We start from the raw sequence: 21,075 nt of genomic DNA on the forward strand, positions 1-21,075 counted from the left end.
AGGAAACACTCCCATTTACCATTGCAAAAAAAAGAATAAAATACCTAGGAATAAACCTACCTAAGGAGACAAAAGACCTGTATACAGAAAACTGTAAGAGAATGATGAAAGAAATTAAAGATGTTACCAACAGTTGGAGAGATATACCATTTTCTTGGATTGGAAGGAGCAATATTGTGAAAATGAAACTTACACAAAAACAGAAACATAGATGAATGGAAGAAGAAAGGAAGCCCAGAGATAAACCCACTCACTTATAGTCAACTAATCTATGACAAAGGAGGCAAGGATATACAATGGAGAAAAGACAGCCTCTTCAATAAGTGGTGCTGGGAAAACTGGACAGCTACATGTAGAAGAATGAAATTAGAACATTCCCTAACACCATACACAAAAATAAACTCAAAATGGATTAGAGAGTTAAATGTAAGACTGGACACTATAAAACTCTTAGAGGAAAACATAGGAAGAACACTCATTGACATAAATCTCAGCAAGATCTTTTTTGATCCACCTCCTAGAGAAATGGCAATAAAAACAAAAATAAACAAATGGGATCTAATGAAACTTCAAAGCTTTTGCACATCAAAGGAAACCATAAACAAGACCAAAAGACAACCCTCAGAATGGGAGAAAATATTTGCAAGTGAATCAATGAACAAAGGATTAATCTCCAAAATATATAAACAGCTCATGCATCTCAATATTAAAAAAAACAAACAACCCAATCCAAAAATGGGCAGAAGATCTAAATAGACATTTCTCCAAAGAAGACATACAGATGCCCAAGAAGCACATGAAAAGCTGCACAACATCACTGATTATGAGAGAAATGCAAATCAAAACTACAAGAGGTATCACCTCACACCAGTTAGAATGGGCGTCATCCGAATATCTACAAACAACAAATGCTGGAAATGGTGTGGAGGAAAGGGAACCCTCTTGCACTGTTGGTGGGAATGTAAATTGATACAGCCACTATGGAGAGCAGTATGGAGGTTCCTTAAAAAACTAAAAATAGAATTACCATATGATCCAGCAATCCCACTACTGGGCATATACCCACGGAAAACCATAATTCTAAAAGACACATGCACCCCAGTGTTCATTGCAGCACTATTTACAACAGCCAGGTCATGGAAGCAACCTAAATGCCCATCCACAGATGAATGGGTAAATAAGAATATATGAATATGCTTTATGCTTTTGGAAAGCAAACATGAATATATATTTTTATTCTCCACACTTGCTACAAAAAAATAAGAAAATATATACATTGTTCTATATCTTGTTTTTTATTCATTTAGCGATATATCCTAGTTCTCCTTCAGAGATTTTCCTCATTTGTTTTATTATAACTGCACGGTCCATCATTGTGCGGATGGATATACTGTATCACTGTGGATTGGTCCCAAGTGTTCTTTTTTTTTTTTTAATGAATTTATTTTTGGCTGTGTTGGGTCTTTGTTGCTGCACGCGGGCTTTCTCTAGTTGCGGCAAGCGGGGGCTACTCTTCGTTGTGGTGTGAGGGCTTCTCATTGCGGTGGCTTCTCTTGTTGTGGAGCAGGGGCTCTAAGTGCGCAGGCTTCAGTAGTTGTGGCACGTGGGCTCAGTAGTTGTAGCTCGTGGGCTCTAAAGTGCAGCTCAGTAGTTGCGGTGCATGGGCTTAGTTGCTCTGTGGCATGTGGGATCTTCCCGGACCAGGGCTCGAACCCGTGTCCCCTGCGTTGGCAGGTGGATTCTTAACCACTGCGCCACCAGGGAAGCCCCACAAGAGTTCTTTTTTGCTGAGCATTTTTTTCTTCAGTCGTTTGGGGTATAAACAATATTGTAAGGAATAACTGAGTCATTTGTGTGTGTGTGAATGCTGTGTGAGAAAATCATCTCTCTTTCCCTTGAATTCATAGGATAGAATTCTAGAAGTGAGATTCTTGAGTCAAGGGTAAATTAATCTGTAATTGGGGAAGGTATCGCTAAATTCTTTTCCTTCGGGGTTGTACCATTTTGCTTTCCCTACAGCCTCTCAACAGAGTGTGTTGTCAAACTAAAATCTTGCCAGTCTGATAGATTGGAAATAGATCATGGTAGTGTTGATTTGCATTTCTCTCATGAGTGACATTAAGAGAATGTTTTATTTAAGGGCCAAATAATTGTCTTAATTTCTTAATTATTTTTTCTTTTCCATCCTTCCTGAGTTCCATACATTTTCTTCTCCCTTCCTACGATTGTCTAGTCATTTCTTTGAATTCTTGGAATGTTTTCTGGTGACTTTCTAGCCTTGCAGCTGGATTTCCTGGTGAATTTTTTTCTGTTGAGAAATAATTTTTTTACTACAGTGGATATGGTAGTTTTACTTGCTTTTCTGTTCCTATTGGAATTATCTGTGTTTTCCTGAATTATTTACTAGCATCAGGGTCCTGTGAGACTGGGGGCTTAGAGCGGCCTTCCGGTTTTACAGCAAAACATATCTTCTGCTGCTGCTACTAGAAGGGCGGTTTCTTTGCCACGAGGCACCGACACTTGGCTCTTTTGTCACTTTCTACGCCTTTTCTCTCTGCCTCCACTGGTGCTGCCTGCTCTGCCCTGCTGTTTCTCAGATCTGCCCAGAGCAGTTCCAGGTAATGGGGAGCCCCTCTCTTTCTGGTGGTAAGCATTGTTTTTTTTAAAAAATTTATTTATTTTATTTATTTATTTTTGGCTGCATTGGGTCTTCGTTGCTGCACGTGGGTTTCCTCTAGCTGCAGTGAGCGGGGGCTACTCTTTGTTGCGGTGCGAGGGCTTCTCATTGCAGTGGCTTCTCTTGTTGCAGAGCAAGGGCTCTAGGCACCCAGGCTTCAGTAGTTGTGGCACATGGGCTCAGTAGTTGTGGCTCGTAGGCTCTAGAGTGCAGGCTCGGTAGTTGTGGCGCACGGGCTTAGCTGCTCCGCAGCATGTGGGATCTTCCCGGTCCAGGGCTCGAACCCGTGTCCCCTGCATTGGCGGGCGGATTCTCAACCACTGCACCACTAGGGAAGCCCAGGAATCATTGTTTTGTTGTTTTTCTGGGTCTGCTTCTTACCATGTCCCTCACCCCCGCCCTCCCCCGTCCCTCCCTGTTGCATCCTGTCCCCTGCACACAGATGTCACTTCGGTGCCTCAGTTCTGCCGGCACCCCGACATCCTCGCATTATTTGAAGTAGGCATCGTAAGAGGCTTTGTTTGTTCTTCTACTCGCTATTCATGGTTTTTAGGGGAAGCGGGAGGATTCATTTGTGGGCAGTTCCCATACTCCTCCCAGAACCCAGGTAAATCCCACGTATTCCTTTTTTTTTTTTTGCGGTACGTGGGCCTCTCACTGCTGTGGCCTCTCCCGTCGCGGAGCACAGGCTCCGGACGCGCAGGCTTAGCGGCCATGGCCCGCGGGACCCTCCCAGACTGGGGCACGAACCCGCATCCCCCGCATCGGCAGTCGGACCCGCAACCACTGCGCCACCAGGGAAGCCCCTACACGTATTCCTTTTAAAATAGGTAAACATGAGCTTATTTTTAAGCTACTGAACTTTAAAGCAAAATGAAACCAAGGTCTGAATAAAAACATGTTGGTTCTTAGCCTTTTCTACAGGTATCTATGGTGATGTTTCGTGTGCAGTGGGTGTGTAGTCTTCACCAGAACTGGAGCGCTGGATAGTGTGAACGTGAGACAAAGTTTGTTTAATGATTACTCCCTATTTTTACTTCTGTTTGCCAAGTTCGCAAGGTAGGGATTTAAATGAACTTGACTAAAATATTTTGAGAAATCATGATTCTTTTTTTGACATGGTGGTAATTATTTCAGTTTAATGCCAATGGCATACTGAGTGAAGAAAGAAGTCTTCAAGTTACTTTGGAGAGCGAGTCGGGGTCATTTATGATTTATCAAGAATCACCGTCAGTGAAAATTTAAACACCAAGAGCAGTGCAGTTGTATATGCTTCATAAACTTTCCAAGTGGTGAGAGGAGCTGCGTTGTTCTTCCTGTTCCTCATTATTCCAGGAAATGTATTTTTATGTCTCTCAAGTCTAGCAGCATCTTGCATTTGCTGCTATATATGTCTCCCATCAGAAGGCCAAATAAGGAAGTTACAATTATAGAAATGTTTTCCCTAAAGACGTGAGCTGCATGATATGCTAATTGACTTGCTCTATTTCAGTCTTTCTCATTTGTATTTTTCTTTCTGTGTGAGCTTGGAAGGCAGCTTGCAGAATATTTGCTGACAGGTTTATTTTCTGTGTAATGTGGAAGAAACATGGATATCGAGATTCTTTTTGACTGACCCAAAGCTGCCTGAGAAGATGCAGGGATGCAGAAGATGGCACAGTCACCATCCAGACTGCCCTGCACACTGTTTGCATCCTCACATTACTGAAAACAAACTGCGGTGTTCTTTGGTGGAAAACAGAAACCTGCAACCTGCTCACGCCATTTTCCTGTTTCTCTCTCTCCGGAGAGTGGCACGTTCAAGTCTCTTCAGAATTGAACTCCTGTCAAGCGAAAAATGGACCTGAAATGCTGTCTGTTTCCGAATGTCATGTGTCTCTTCTCACTTAAATCTCAGCTCAGCCCCACATCATCCGTTGAGGATGTACCATATATCAAGCAGTGTTCAGTGCTGGGGTTACAAACCCCAGTGAGATCCTACCCTTGTTGTTAAAGACCTTACAGCCCAAGGAGAGAGATACCACATCATTCTGAGACAGTCAGATGGGAGTGATAGTGCTAATCATGAAGCATGTGTCACGTGGGGCACTTGAGCAGAGGGAAGGGCCTGTCTTGCAGGTGTGTTTTTATGTGGTCACAGTCCCCAAATCCTCTTTGATTCTCTTGTCCTTTGCCTCATGCCGGGAAAGCTTCTGCAGTAGAACTTTGCCAACTTGAAGCCAGTCACCTAGTGTTGAGGTATTTTAGCTGGAGGACACCTGATGGATCTTTGAGCTCTGTGTGCAAATGTTCAGCGGTAGAGCTGGGGCTTATTTGTAATGTCATTTCCGTTGTGGTGCTGGCCCCACGTTGTATAAGCACCAACACTAAGGTGTGTGTGTGTAGGTATTAGTGTCTCTCCTGGCTCCATAGTTATTGATATTTTCTTTGTGGTTTAAATCAGCAAAGATTTGTAAAATAGGAAGAGGTTAAAATTCAAACACAAGTGAACTTTATCATCGATTAATTTGGAAGTAGGCTGGATTGCATTTAGAATTTTAAAAAAGTTCTGTCTGCCCTTCCTCGTGCGCTGTAGGGCCTTGCGCACAGAGGTGCTGCTCATTGAATGTTTGTTGACCCAGATTGTGTGAACTCAGGTCAGTTCTAGCATCTACTTTTCTGGTAATTATCTTGCCCATGTGCCATCCATCTTACTACTGTTGATGGAATGAGAGATATTATGTTCCATTATTAATAATTCTATTTAATTTACCTCTCTATTGTGACATTCGCATCCAGTTTTATAACCTTACTTCCAGCAATCGATAAGAACAGTCTTGATTTTGAAACGGTTTCCGTGCTTGTTGCTGCTCGTTCTAGCCCATAATCGCCCTTGCCCAAGTCCAGTCTTAAGTTTTTTGTTTAGATCATCTCTGACTTATCATCTCGGAGTGAGTTTGCAGACTGTCTTTCGGTGCTTTTGCTACTTCTGGAAATGGAAAAACCATGTGGGTGTAGAATTCTTTTGCTCTTGATCTTTTCCCCTTGAGAAGCTGTGAATGCCACTTTCTTACGTTCTGGAGTTCATTATTGCCACGGGGAATTCCTATTATCAGCTTAATGCTTGTTTCCTTTGTAAATATTCTCCCCTTTTATTTTGATACCTGTAGGACTAGAAAGTTTCTTTCATTAAATTTTTTAAAAATTTATTTATTTTATTTTTGGCTGCATTGGGTCTTTGTTGCTGTGCGCGGGCTATCTCTAGTTGCAGCGAGTGGGGGCTATCCTTGCGGTGCGTGGGCTTCTCACTGAGGTTGCTTCTCTTGTTGTGGAGCATGGGGTCTAGGCACGCAGTTCAGTAGCTGCAGTCGTTGTGGCTCGCGAGCTCTAGAGCACAGGCTCAGTAGTTGTGGCGCACGGGCTTAGTTGCTCCGCAACATGCGGGATCTTCCCGGACCAGGGCTCAAACCTGTGTTCCCTGCATTGGCAGGCGGACTCTTAACCACTGCGCCACCAGGGAAGCCCTTTCATTAAAAATTTTAACACAATTCTCCTTCCTTTGCCTTCTTACTCAGAGGAACTTTTTTGCTCGTAGATGCTGGCCTCCTTTCAGCTTGTTTCCATTGACTCTGTAGCTCCTGTCTCATCTGTTCTCTTCTCTTCCTTTGGAATACCCATTTTAACGCAAATTTTCCATTTTCCCCCTCTGTCTTTGTCATCTCTCCCTACACTGTTTTCATCTCCTCATTTACATTTTGCAGGGAGGGTCCCTGTGTTGGCTCTTGCTGTGACTCCTGTTGCTTGTTTGTTGTCTGTGATGCTGGTCTGTGTTGGTTTACGTTGTGATGTTGTTCCTGCTTGTTTGCGGTTACTTGAGTTTGTTGTTGCTTTTACCTGGTTGGGGATTTTCTTTGGCTCCCAACACTGCCTGCCTTCTTCCTTGTTAGAATTCTTTGCCAGACGCGAGCTGAAGGACTGGTCTGAGTGGACTGCCCTTGGCTAAATTCTTTGATCTTTCAGTTGTTTGTCCTAGCTGAGCTTGCCTTTCTGAAGAGGGATGGCATATTCCCATTGTGTTTTATGGGATGGCTTAAAGGAAGATTTATTCAGAATAAATGGAAACATCTGCGTGTTTCACCTTGGCAGAAACGCAGCATGACACTGCATGGGAAGCTCTGGCTCCCTCTGTCTCTCCTGTCACCTCCATCATGTGCCAAGACACAGTGTGCAGTGGCTCTTCCTTCCATCCTGGCTGTGGGTACAACTGATGCAGAAGGAGAGCTAGCGATGGGGATGGTTGGCTTGGGATGGTGAAATAGTCTAGGCTACTTCAGAAAGGAGGTTCCTCCTGCCAGGGATTGGCCGTGGGGGAATGGAGAGGCAATCTTTCTGTCTGACCTTGCTGTTTTTTCACAGACAATTTACCTGTACGTAGTTTACCGATAGAAGTTTATATCTCAGGATGTGACCCATTACCGCCAATATTTCTGAATTCCAAAGTGTTTGTTAGTTTGCATTTCTTTCTGTGTTTTCATTTGCATTTTACAATGGACGTAAGTGAGAGTGGAAGCCCCTGGCTTTAGCAGTTGCATCAGAAGCCAGATCTCTTTGTTAGAGCTTTGAACTTGGGGTGGACATTTTTAATGGACTTTTCCATTGTAGGTTTCAGCACACCTTTTCTTTCTCTAGTGAAATTGCAGGTTACCCTCTAGGATCCCTTCACCCCTCTTGCCATGATTAGTGAGTTGGGGGCAGGTCTCTGATCTTAATTCAAGAAGGTGATCAAAAACATTGAATATATTCACATCAGAATGATTCTCTGTGATTTATTACTTATCTGCAACTTTCTTCTACTGTCTAATTGAAGAGTAGAATTTTTAGGTCATAGTAAATCTTTTAGAACAAGAGGAAGAAAAAATGAAAAGATGTTCCAAGTGGCCCACATCTAATGTAAATCAGATAAGCCCCTAAAGAGATGCATTAAACGCTTTTTTCTTTTCCCATTTTCAAGTGCAGTCCATGATTTGAAGGATTTAAAGTGCTGCTTAGTTTCCAAGGGAGGATTTATTTTGTGTTTGAGTGTCTGCCCCGTGCTGGAGTGCCGCAACTCTGAAAACCAAGTTTAAAAAGTCCAGGTTCTTGTTCTTAATAGGTAACGTGAGAACAGAGTTGGTGAATGTGGGTGGATTTAATCCAGTGTAGGGGTGATTTTTTTTTTTTTTTGGACTCCTAATATTTTCTCAAGTTCGCCTGCAAGTTTTATTTGGGAGCAGTTGCTGCCCTGCCTGTGAAGTCTTCAGGAATCCACCATTCTACCTAGCGTGCCTACTGATGTCTTAAGCCTAAACTGATACAATACCTAGGATTTAAGGAGTATGATCTCTGGGAATTAGGTCAACATTTTCCTTGTACAGCATTTAGAATCCATGGACGTTTTAGCTCACCAGAGGCTGATAGCCATATTCTCTCTCTCTCTCCCTCTCTCTGTCTCTCTGTGTTTTTTGAATTAAATTAAGGGTACAGTGTATTTTGAGAGATTGTTATAATTGTTGTAGATTTCCGTTGCTTTACCCTTCTGTATTTTACTTGGGTTAATAAAGCATGAATTGATGGTGTCATTATGGCATATGAGGCTGCAGATGTAGAATGATCCCATGGGCCAGCGTTAATGGACTCAAGATGGTACAGGAGAGCTGCCACCTGGCACCGTCACAGTCCTGAGGGCTGCCATGACATTTAAAAAATGTCTGCTGATGCCAGACAACTGGTTCCTTAGATTAATTAAAGTAAAATCTAACACCGATCCGGGGTTTTGATAAGACCACAGGGCTGTTGAGGTTGGAATCGGCTAGCGTTCAACACTGTTCTCATTAAAACAACATTGGAATTACCTTTATGGTTTCTCCTAAACTTTTCTTTTTAAATAACATCTTTATTTGAGTATAATTGCTTTACAGTGTTGGTTAGTTTCTGCTGTATAGCAAAGTGAATCAGCTATACCTACACATATATCCCCATATCCCCTCCCTCTTGTGTGTCCCTCCCACCCTCCGTATCTCACCCCACTAGGTGGTCACAAAGGACCGAGCTGATCTCCCTGTGCTATGCAGCTGCTTCCCACTAGCTATCTGTTTTACATTTGGTAGTGTATATATGTCCATGCCACTCTCTCACTTCGTCCCAGCTTACCCTTCGCCCTCCCCTTGTCCTCAAGTCCATTCTCTACGTCTGCATCTTTATTCCTGTCCTGCCCCTAGGTTCTTCAGAACCTTTTTTTTTTTTTTTTTTTTTAGATTCCATATATATGTGTTAGCATGTGGTATTTGTTTTTCTCTTTCTGACTTACTTCACTCTGTATGACAGACTCTAGGTCCATCCACCTCACTACAAATAAATCAATTTTGTTTCTTTTTATGGCTGAGTAATATTCCATTGTATATATGTGCCACAGCTTCTTTACCCATTCATCTGTCGATGGACACTTAGGTTGCTTCCATGCCCTGGCTATTGTAAGTAGTGCTGCAGTGTACATTGTGGTACATGACACTTTTTGAATTATGGTTTTCTCAGGGTATATGCCCAGTAGTGGGGTTGCTGGGTCATATGGTAGTTCTATTTTTAGTTTTTTAATGAACCTCCATACTGTTCTCCATAGTGGCTGTATCAATTTACATTCGCACCAGCAGTGCAAGAGGGCTGCCTTTTCTCCCCACCCTCTCCAGCATTTACTGTTTGTAGATTTACAATGTTGGGTCTGGGTTTGTCATATATGGCCTTTATTATGTTAAAGTAAGTCCCCTCTATGCCTACTTTCTGGAGGCTGAAAGTTCCTTTGGCTTCTGGACACCTGCAGATTTTCCTTCTTTTAGTTTGTTTGGTTTTTGTTTGCTTGTTTTCCCCCCAGTTTTATTGAGATACAGTTGATTCAGAAACACTGTATTAGTTTTAGGTGTACAGTTAATGATTTTGATATATGTATTATTGCAAAGTGCGCAGCACAGTAAGTTTAGCTATCATCCATCGCCTCACTTAGGTACACATTCTTCTTGTGATGAGAGCTTTTAGGGTTTACTCTGTTAGCAGCTTCCCATTACGTGACACAGTATTGTTAACTTTAGTTACCAGGCTGCACATTACATTCCTGCAACATATTTATTTTATAACTGCACACTCGCACCCTTTGACCACCATCACGCATTTCACCTCACCCCCACCCCCACCTCTGCATCTGTTACTTGGGTTTGTTTAGATTTCACTTATAAGTGACATCATGTAGTATTTGTCTTTCTCTTTCTGACTTATTTCACTTAGCATACTGCCCTCAAGGTCCATACGTGTTGTCGCTGATGGCAAAATTTCCTTCTTTTTATGGCCAATAGTAGTCCATTGTGTGTGTGTGTGTGTGTGTGTGTGTGTGTGTGTGTGTGCATCTATCTGTCTGTCTATGTGTCTATCTGTCTATCACATTTTCTTTATCCCTTCATCTGCTGATGGTCATTTAGGTTGTTTCCATATCTTGGCTATTATAAATAATACTGCAGTGAATATGGGCTTCAGATGTTTTTTAAGACCCTGTTTTCATTTCCTTCAGATAAATACCTAAGAGTGGAATTGTTGGATCATATGGTAGTTCTATTTTTAATTTTTTGAGGAACCTCTTTACTGTTTTCCGTAGTGGCTGCACCAATTTACATTCCCATGAACAGTGCACAAAGGTTCCCTTTTCTTCACATCTTCACCAGCACTTGTTTTATTTTATTTTTTCTTGTTTATTTTTGATAATAGCCATTCTGACAAGTTTGAGGTGATCTGATTGAGGTTTTGATTTGCATTTCCCTGATGATTACTGATGCTGAACACCTTTTCATGTAGAGTAGTCCTGCCTTATCTGCGATTTTGCTTTCTACAGGTTCAGTACCTGCGGTCAACCTCAGTCTGAAAATATTAAAGTGAAAATTCCAGATATAAACAGTTCATAAATTTTAAGTTACATGCTGTTCTGAGTAACGTGGTGAAATCTTGAGCTTTCGCTTTTGTTGCCTTTGCTTTTGGTTGTCATATCCAAAAAATCGTGCCAGGACTGACGTTAAGGAGTTTATCCTCTGTGCTTTCTTCTAGGAGTTCTATGGTTTTAGGTCTTTAGAACTTATTTTTGTGTATGATGTAAAGTACAGGTCTAGTTTTATTTTTCTGCATGTGACTGTCCAGTTTTCCCAACACCATTTATTGAAGAGACTGTCTTTTCCCCATTTCATATTCTTGGTGCCTTTGTCATAAATTAATTAACCATATGTGTGTGGGTTTACTTCAGGGCTCTCTCTTCTGTTCCATTGATCTAAGTGTGTGTTTTTATGCCAATACTTTACTGTTTTGATTGCTATAGCTTTGTGATATAGTTTGATATCAGGAAACATAATGCCTTTTTTAGCTTTGTTCTTCTTTCTCAAGATTGCTTTGGCTATTTGGTCTTCTGTGGTTCCATACAAATTTTAGGATTGTTTTTTCTATTTCTATGAAAAATGCCATTGGAATTTTGATAGGAATTGCATTGCCTCTGAAGATTGCTTTGGTTGGAATGGACCTTTTAATTTCAATAATATTCTTCCATTCCACAAGCATGGGATATCTTTTTGTTTATTTATATCTTCAGATCTTTCATCAATAGTTTTCAGTGTACAGGTCTTTCACCTCCTTGGTTAAATTTATTCTTAGTTAATTTGTCCTTTTTGATGCAAGGTAAATTGCATGGTTTTCTTACTTTCTCTTTCTGATAGTTTGTTTTTAGGGTATAGAAATGCAACTTATTTTTATATATTGATTTTGTGTCCTGAAACTTTACTGAGTTTATTTACTAGCTATAACACATTTTCAGTGGAGTTTTTAGGGTTTTCTATATATAATATCATGTCATTTGCAGATAGAGACAGTTTTACTTCTTTCTTTCCAATTTGGATGCCTTTTATTTCTTTTTTCTTGTCTTGTTCCTGGTCTTAGAGGAAAAGCTATTAGCTTTTCACTATTGAATATGATGTTAGCTGTGGGCAGATTTTCCATATTGAAGGCTTTTGGAGAAATGGTTTCTGGGCTTTCAGTTTTGGCTGATGCATTTTTGTTTCATCATTTTAGAATTCCATCTTCAGAATGTTATATAACATACAATAAAACTCAGCCTTGGAGATTACTTGAGATTGTGTAAAATATATTTTAAATAAAATAAATTGGAATAAATTAAGTGAAATGTTTTAAAAATTTCATATGGAAGTATGTTCCTTTATTTTATTTTAAAAATCTCTATTACCTGTGTTATTTTACTTACAAGTGTGTTTGTTATAGAAAATTTGGGAAGTGAAAAAATATAAAGAAAAAAACTACCCAGAGTTAATAATCTGTTTCTAATTTGTGATGTCTCTGTTAGGCTCAGTATCTCTCTGTTTATCTTTTCTCTCTTTCTCATATATAATTATTGCATTTATGATATATTCTCTATTTATAAGTGTATGATGTATATATTAGACACACACACACCCTGCTGTGGACTGCACTGTTTCCCTCCAAAATTCATATGTTGAAACCCTGATCCTCAGTGTGACTGTATTTAGAGATAGAGCATTTAGGAGGAAATTATGGTAAGGTTAAGTGAAGTTATAAGGATAGGATCCTAATCCAAAAGGCCTGTAGCCTTATCATTCTCTCTCCCCCATTGTGTGCACACACCCAGGAAAGGCCACGTAAGCACACAGTGAGATGGTGGTCTCCTACAGGCCAAGAGAAGAGGCCTCAGAATAAATCTTCCCTTGCCGACATCTTGATCTTGGACTTCCCAGCCCCTAGAACTGTGGAAAATTAATTTCTGTTATCTGTCCCATATAGTCTCTAGTATTTTGTTGTGGCAGCCCAAGCTAACACACACACACACACACACACACACACACACACACTCTCTCAAATGTCTATATACCCTTCGTGAACATTTTAAACAGAAACTGAAGTCATTTTCTATGTAATCTAGCAGACAGTTTTAAGTTTACCTGGCAAGTAGTAGCAGATGCTCGTAAGTGTGAGCTGAATGAGTTGCAGAAGAAGCTGGCTGGAGGATAAACTGTAGCACCCGTTGGGCATCCTCAGAGTGCACCCAGCAGAATAGAGGTGCCAGTCCTTTGGGGGACACAGAAAATTATGGATGTGAAATACCTGGGAGTGTAAAAAAATACCCATACCCGGGTCCATCTTTAAATGGGATGCTTATTTAAAGGACCAGTGCAGGGCTCAGGCATGGTGTTTTAGAAACTCCTTGAGTGACCTACTGGTTTAGCAGTTGAAACAAGCAGTGTATGGATATAAAGGCACTAGTCATTTTTGACTGAGATGCAGGTGATTGGGCCAGGTAACTGTGGTCATCGAGAGGAAGGGTCCCCCGTGGCTCTACGTGTTTCCCCGGGGAGGGGAAGGATGGGTAAGATTCAGGAGGGGAAAGAACTAGAAAGCTGTCCCAAGAAGTCATTATCCCTTGAGCAAAGGCTGGAGGCAGAGACAAGTATGACGTATTTCTGTGGGTAAGAAACGAGCAAGCCAGCTTTACAAGACCGAAGTTTAAGGCCAATGTCAGATTGAAGCTTTCTGGGTTACAGCATACCACTTAAAGTGATCCTTTCACTCTGCTTTCTTACCTTGGGTTCAAGTTTGTACTGTATAAAAATGCCCTTGTAGAACCTTCTGGTGAACCCTCCTGAGTATTTTGGGCTTCCGTTTAGGTCAAATATACCAAGGTACTTGTGTTCACAAGACCCTGCTCCACTTAAAAAGTCTAGTTAAATATTAATGTGAGGAAATTTGCTCTTGCATATTTTCACACGTAATTTCTTTAATTGGTATTTTGCATTTTGCGTAATTTAAATACCGACATCTGGGTGATTTGCTCAGCCAGCGGAGGACTGTTTCATCAGAAAGATATACATAGCATCTCTCTGAACTGCCTGCCAGCAGTTAGCTGTTTAGCGTTAAATAAAGAATGTTGTTTCTGCAGTGGGAGGTGTAGTGGAAATTGAACTGCCCCAAGAGCTTCTGTTCATTAAAGGGACAATATTAATTCTGTTTACTGTTTAGGGGCTGACTTCCAACAATGCCAGGAAATGTCGGCTTGCTGGTACCGGGGAGGTGAGGAGGTAGTCAGGTTCTTCCCTTCCTGTTTCTGCCCCGGTGAGTCCGGGACTGTTCTCTGTCTGTTCTAAGTGTGTCTCTTTTGACCGCAGGTACTGTAATGTGGATTGTTTGAAAGTCTTGTAAAAAGCAAGGCTTTTGCATTCCTACTTCAGTTTTTATGATGTAATAGGTGCCAATCTGATATCAACTTCCTGATGCTAGCTAGGTACAGATGTTGTGGACACTTGTTAAATTATTTATGATGATTATCTTTTGGAATCCATTCATATGTAAACAACATTCCCTTATAAGCTTCTGACTTATTCTGGCCATTTTAAGCATTCTTTTGAGGTTCAGGAGCTGCTTTTGCCTGGCAGGGAACGTATAAATAGGACTGGTGAGAGACAGTCTCAGCCCTGGAGTCAGAGCGGTAGTTTGCCTTTCACTGACCCCAGCCTGCTCTCTCATTCCCTGGGCTTGATGAGGAGCAGACAGACAATATTTTGCTTTCTGGAGGAGCAGACAGACAATACACTAATACATAATTTTGATAGACTGGAGTGCTCTGAAAACAGCAAACCAGGTGGAGTGATGGAATGCCCTGGGAGGGGGGAGCCGGGAGGAGGGGTGTGCTTCCTCTCTAGGAGGTGAGCTTTACGTGAGCAAGGACCTTGTCCACCTTACTGGTGTCTTTGATCTTTAGAGAGCAGGCACCATGTGTGGTAAGAGCTGACTGACAAGAAGGGCCCAGCCACAAGATTTAGGGGAGACTTTCCCGGGGAAGCGGGGGCAGCGTGTGCGAAGGCCCTGCAGTGGGAATGAGGAAGCCGCTGTGGCTGGAGCGTTGGGAGTCGTGTGGAGAGTAGAGGGGGTGAGGTTGGAGAGGTGGGTAGGGGCCAGATGAAGTGAGCTGCCGGTGCCACTTTATTCCAAATGCATGAGAATATTGTAGAGTTTTCTGTGTGACCTCTTGACATTCTGGAAAGAAGGCTCTGGCTGTTGCATGGAGAACAGACTGTAGGCTGGCAAGAGAGGAAGCAGAAGGACAGTTGGATGTCAGAGACCAGGCAGGAGGTGGTAGTGGCAGTGGCGGTGGAGACGGAAGGTCCTGGATGATTTTGCTGCCATGCGGGTAGACCTGCTGATGGTTGGCTGTGGGGTTAGAGGCAAGGAGAAGAACAGGGTGACTTTTAGGTTGACCCACTTGATCCTTCCTTTCTTTTTTCAACCTGTGGATTGCTAATTCTGCCTTCTCACCAGAACCATCTCCTTCCTTAATCCTCATTCTGATGAAGGTTGACTCCTGGTCCTCCCTGGTCTCTCTGGGTCTGTGGTACCTGCCAGACCTTTTCAGTGTAGGTAGATTTCCAGTCCTGAACTCTCACAGGCTGTTCTTTCCCTTCCCTGTGTTTGTAGTTTAAGAAAATCTTTTACCATTCCAAGAGCATTAATAGAGCTCTCACACGAAGGCTTACGTGTTACCAGTCAGCCTTGCAGGGACATGGAACATGCTTCTAGCCAGCAAATGTTGTTTTTCTTCACCTCACCATGCTCTCTGGGAGCATAGCAAGAATAAAAAGTTGTTTCCTGGAGGAAAGTGAAGGGGAGATCCTTATTCCTTTTCATCACCGCTGGTTCAGGTTACATGAACAAAGGGTGGAGGAAGGTGGGATGGTGGTTGAAGCACAGCTTCATCGACTCTGGTAATCTTGGTGGCTGTTTCCTTCCTCTGTTAGACGGACAGGATTCTTTCTTTGTGCACGAGAATGTACGAGAAACTGTAGCTTCTGGGTGAATGCCAGTGTGTGTACTTTCAGGATTTCAGAACTAATTGGTTTGTGTTGACAATGACTATTTACCATTTGTATATTATGAAAGAAACATGCAAATTACTTGACAACGCTTGCTAGTCAAATTGGTGAGCAATTTTTTTTTTTTTTTTTTTTTTGCGGTACGCGGGCCTCTCACGGATGTGGCCTCTCCCGTCGCGGAGCACAGGCTCCGGACGCGCAGGCCCAGCGGCCATGGCTCACGGGCCCAGCCGCTCCGCGGCATGTGGGATCCTCCCGGACCGGGGCACGAACCCGTGTCCCCTGCATCGGCAGGCGGGCTCTCAACCACTGCGCCACCAGGGAAGCCCGGTGAGCGATTTTTAATGTCAACAATATCCGCTTGGTGAGCTGTCTGGAAAGTGTTACTGGGAACCGTCAGGACTTCGTTTTCCTAGCAATAAAAACCTTCTTGCAAACTCCCCCTGTTTCCTTATTTCTCATTAAGAGGAGTATGTAAAACAGTTGAGAAGGGTGTCTTTACTTAAGGTTCATCAGTCTAAACTATTTGTTGCATAGCGTCCACCAGGCTATTCCTTCCATCCCAATTCCGCCTCCCTTTTCCCTCTCTTCCTAGTCATCCCGAGCATCCTTGCCAGGTTCATCTTCTGAGTATCAGCCAGTTCCTGTTTTCAAAATTCTCAGTGCCTTCCTGGTTTCTGAATCAAATAATGACCATCGGCCTGGCTTTTCCAGACCAAGTTTATCGGTTAACTGAATGTCCAATGGTCACTTGTGTATGTGCCCGTGTTTTCTGCCACCGGACCTTTGCTTAAGAGACCCCTCCCCCGACACCTGGAGCACCCTTGTCTTCTTCCTTTTTGTAGCCAGCTGAATACCTGTTCTTGACTGTGGAGAATAGGCGTTGGAGATGACATCACACATTTCAAAGAAATGAAGAGATAACAGCAGAAACACCTCCACAAACTCACTAACAGGAAGCCAATGAAGAGGGCCGTGTGCTGGCTGTTGAGGAGTGGAGGCCGGGGTGGGGTTCCTAGGCCTGCACCTCAGGAGCTGAGTCAGTGAGGACTCTAGAAGCCCTCCCCACACCCTCAGATCTGGGGAGGAACATGGTGATTTTCCTCTTCTTATGGAGGAATCATAGAAATGGTGGCAACTGGGATGAAGTGGAAAGCAGAGCTGAGTCTCTGAGACCAGGGAACCTGAGAGCCAGTGTTCCCACTGCAGTGGGCTCTCCTCGCAGGCAGGAGGAAGGCGCCCGGTGGAGGATATTTAATCACCTTTGTTAAGAGAGGCCAGAGCCCAGGAATTCGAACAGAGCCTTTACCGTGCCTCAGTTGAGACCTCCTGGCCCTCACTCAATCTGGCTAGAGAACGGTGGATAGAACACAGACCCACTCAGTCTTCAAACTAGAAAGATCACAGATGGGGCAACAGTAGGAAAAGAGTCAAGGAGTTGACCATCCTGTGTTAGAGCAGCAGAATTTCCGGACAGGTAACACCTGTGCACACACAGATGAAGAAAAAAGGTAAGGCGGTTATATAAACATAGGTGCGATGGATGGATGGATAGACGGATGGATGGATAGGCAAAGAGAAAGAAAAAAAGGGGATATAGCATGTAAAAGAGAAAACACCCAGAGCTCGATGAAAACATACCTCAAGGCATAGAAGGGAAGTCCTTACAGTTGTTTCATTCTGTGGAACAAGTTAATGAAAAGTGTGAATTCAGTAAACACAGCAAGATGATTAAAGGAGAATGAGATGAAAAAAGAGAGATTGCAGATCTACAGAAAGACTGAGGTCCCAAACACCAACCATTGCAGGACCAATAAATAAAATTAGAAATACCAAAGGAAAGAATAGATGCCACGGAAATCAAATTACTAAAAATTAAAGGCTTGATAGTTTCAGTGAACACAAGCAAAGTGATCATGACATTAAAGCAATCAGAAGTTAAAAGATGGAAAGACAATGTAGTATAAGGATAATTGGCATCCCTGAAGTAGACAGTCAACATATGAAACCGAAAATGGAATATAAAACAAGGTAACTTTCAGGAAATGAAAAAGAAACAAACAAAAGAACTGAGTCTGCAGATTAGAAGAATGTATCGTGTTAAGGGAAAATTCAGAGAACAGAATGTTTAACACCAATACCTATCCTAATTAAGCTATTGAATTTCAAAGGTAAAGGAAAAAATCTTCAGACATCCAGGCAGAAAACCAAATTATCTGCCATAGACCAAAAGTCAGACTGGCTTCATAGTTCCTTAGTGCAGCATTTAATTTCTGAAGAGAGTGGAGCCAACTACCTCCTCAACATTCTGAGTGAGAGAGGAGGTATGAACACGACCCAGAGTGACACAGCTTCGGTGTCGTTCAGGTGCAAGGGCAGAAGGTGGATATTCTCAGACATCTATAAGCTTGGGGAATGGTACTTAAAACCAAAACACATAGGAAAAAATGCAGACACAGTGCTGTCAACCTCTAAATGTGTTTTGTAATGTCTTAACTTAGAAGCATATTTTAGGAAGTGTCTGTTGTAGTGAAGAAACATTTGGTTGAAATTCAACAAATACTTCAGTTGCTTTTCTCCTTCTGTTAAATTCAAATGAAGTCACATACAATTTTTTTTAAAATTAAAAGCATTTATGCTAGAGGAAGAATAATTTCATTTTTTATCAAAGTCCTCCTGTCTGCCTGACCCCCTCCCTCCTCCTCATACCCGCACTGGGCAGGTGCTCTAAGCCCTGGCCGTGGTGACCCCTCCTCTTCTGATCAGTGCCGTCGGCCTCGGGTTTGCAGAAGTTAAGTGCTCTTTCTGCTGTGAGGCAACTCCGTACAACTCTCCTAGTTAGGGAAGCACATGATTCTTCGTAGACTGAGTTTCTACCAGAAAAATTCTGACAACTTAGAATCACTTACAACTGACAGTGCCTAATAATCAGCACTTCTTGAGTGACTGCTCTGTGCCTGGTGGAGCCATATCCCCGCCACATACTCCGTGTGAGGAAGCACAGTTTCTGCCCTTTGAGAACCCTTAGTTCGGGTAGGGCAGACACGTCGCCAAAATTTTCCCAGTATTTCCCAAGCAAGATCTGGCTGTCAGGAAGGCTTCTTGAAAGGGAAACATAGGCTTCTTATTGACAAGTTTTTGTCTTGATTTTCACCTGTTTATTCAGGAAGGTTGTTGCATTTTGACAGACACAGTGCTGGATGTTTGTTCATTTGTTTTTTAAATTAATTAATTATTTTGGGCTGCGTTGGGTCTTCACTGCTGCACGCAGGCTTCTCTGTAGTTGCCACGAGCGGGGGCTACTCTTTGTTGCGGTGCCCGGGCTTCTCATTGCGGTGGCTTCTCATGTTGCAGAGCATGGGCTCTAGTCACGTGGGCTTCAGTAGTTGTGGCGTGCGGGCTCAGTAGTTGTGGCTTCCAGGCTCTAGAGCGCAGGCTCAGTAGTTGTGGTGCACGGGCTTAGTTGCTCCACAGCACGTGGGATCTTCCCGGACCAGGGCTCGAACCCGTGTCCCCTGCACTGGCAGGCGGATTCTTAACCACTGTACCACCAGGGAAGTCCCCAGTGCTGGATTTTAAGGATGTGATATTGTGATGAAAAGAGGGAGGATTCCTGCTGAGTCTAATGAAGGGGTATGGGGGTTATATGGGACACGCCCAACGGGCCAGGCCCTTGTGGTTTCTCCCTTTGATCTGGGCAGTCCTGCCTGCCACTCACCTGAACACTGGCATGTGCCAGAGGATTTGCTGCCACCATCTCAGCCCTTGACACAGGTTTTAGATTTAGGGGTTGAAAAAAACTTATTGAACGTATTTTTGGAAATGTGATGAACATAATGTTTGAGTGGATACTGTCTTTTTATACTTTTTGTCAGGCGGTAGTTTCCTTTTTATACAAGTATTGGTTGCCAGAAGCTTTGTTTGAATACAAAATATGTGCAGCTCTACATATTTGACCACTTTCTTTTTTTGGGACCCCGTGTGCCTGGAGTTGGGAAAGGGATCCCCAGCTCTGTTCTGTTAAGTATTCCATCTTATCAAAGAGGTATTTCATCATTTACGTATAACAGTATGTGCCACTCAATAAATATTTTATAAGTGATAGATATTTTTGTCTGAAATTACTTTTTCACTCGAACAATGATTTAAACTCCCGTTTTTAGTTTTATGAGGTGACACTTTTATAATATCATATAGTGAATGCAGCTTGAATGTCATAGAGCTTTAGGGCAGCATTAATCATAAATTCATATGCCCCCATTCCCAATCCTGAGAGACTTTTTCTTAATTCAGATTTTACCCATTGTGTGTATGGAAGTGTGTGTGTGTGTGTGTGTGTGTCGTTTGTGTGCGTGTGTTAGGGATGGGTGGAGACAAGTAATGCTTTTGACCTAATGGCTCTGAAGTTATGAATTTCAAATGATTTTCTAAGTTTATGAGATTTATTTTAAGGAAGGAAGAAAAAGTGCTTTTCAATGGGTTAAAAAAAAAAAAAAGAATATCAAACTAAACTGGGATGTAGTCCAAAACAGTTTCTCTAGTTTGAGTGGGAGCTATTAGAGTTTAAAATACTGCCTCCCCCCCCCCCGCCCCCTTTTGGTTTATTGTCCACTTTTATGCAGAAGAAAATACATATGTCTCTGGACTTAGGAGAAACAGTCCCTCTCCTTTTCACATGGATCTGGAAGCCTGGAGCAGTCCATGGCCAGGAGCCACCTACCGTGTGTGCAGCGCTGTCGCAGTTCAGAGCTAGCAGGCCTTGTTTCATGAGACGGGGCTGTATGATTAAATTCTCCAGTGTAATATATATCTTTAAAAAGAAAAATCACAGACTTTCCGCTTCTGTTTGAGCTCTGTGGGCAAGAGGAAAAGCACGAATTCTACCGATATCGGAGAGGCAGGAGTCGGGGTTGGTTTATTTAGAGGGCTCATTTTAGCCAGGATTTGCAAGGGCCTTGGTGCGGCATATCAGGAGGAACGAAGTCTCCAGCCTTCAAGCCTGAGGTTCTGGGCCCGGGAGAGGAAGCCCGTCTGATAAGAGAAGTAATTGAAGAACAGTGCTACGCTTCATTTCCTTTTCTTGAATTTAAGTTATGCATTGGTCATTTTCTCTGCATATCTATTTAATGGTTGTTAAATTAAATTGCTTCCCCTCAAGTGGTGATTTTTATTTATTTATTTTTTAAACCATCTTTTTTCCTTACTCCGCTCCATTGCCCTCTGGCCCGACTCCAGCTCCGCGTGTGTGCGGTGGAGGCCCCAGTGTCTGCAGAGGTGAAGGCTGGGGACTTCTCTCTCTCCCCCAGCCCTTTCCCAGAACCTCCCAGGGGCCCCTTGTCTGCAAGGTTGTGAGGTTCTGAATTCTTCAGCTAGAGAATGTAGACTGTTTTAACATTTAAATGATACAGAATCCATTGATTTGATCCAGGAATGTGAAGAGTTCCACTTTTGTTTCGGGCAGCTCTGGGC

The 21,075-nt window shown here is 42.6% G+C and overlaps 1 protein-coding gene across 1 annotated transcript in view; it reads left to right on the plus strand.

Annotated features, from left to right (window-relative positions):
• The window catches only part of KIF16B (kinesin family member 16B), a 284,700-nt gene that overhangs the window by 103,348 nt on the left and 160,277 nt on the right, over nucleotides 1-21,075 (plus strand). The gene's annotated exons all lie outside the window — the stretch shown is intronic.

The sequence above is a fragment of the Neophocaena asiaeorientalis genome, unplaced genomic scaffold (assembly GCF_003031525.2).
Source record: "Neophocaena asiaeorientalis asiaeorientalis breed wild unplaced genomic scaffold, Neophocaena_asiaeorientalis_V1.1 scaffold528, whole genome shotgun sequence".
In the NCBI taxonomy this organism is placed as follows: Eukaryota; Metazoa; Chordata; class Mammalia; order Artiodactyla; family Phocoenidae; genus Neophocaena; species Neophocaena asiaeorientalis.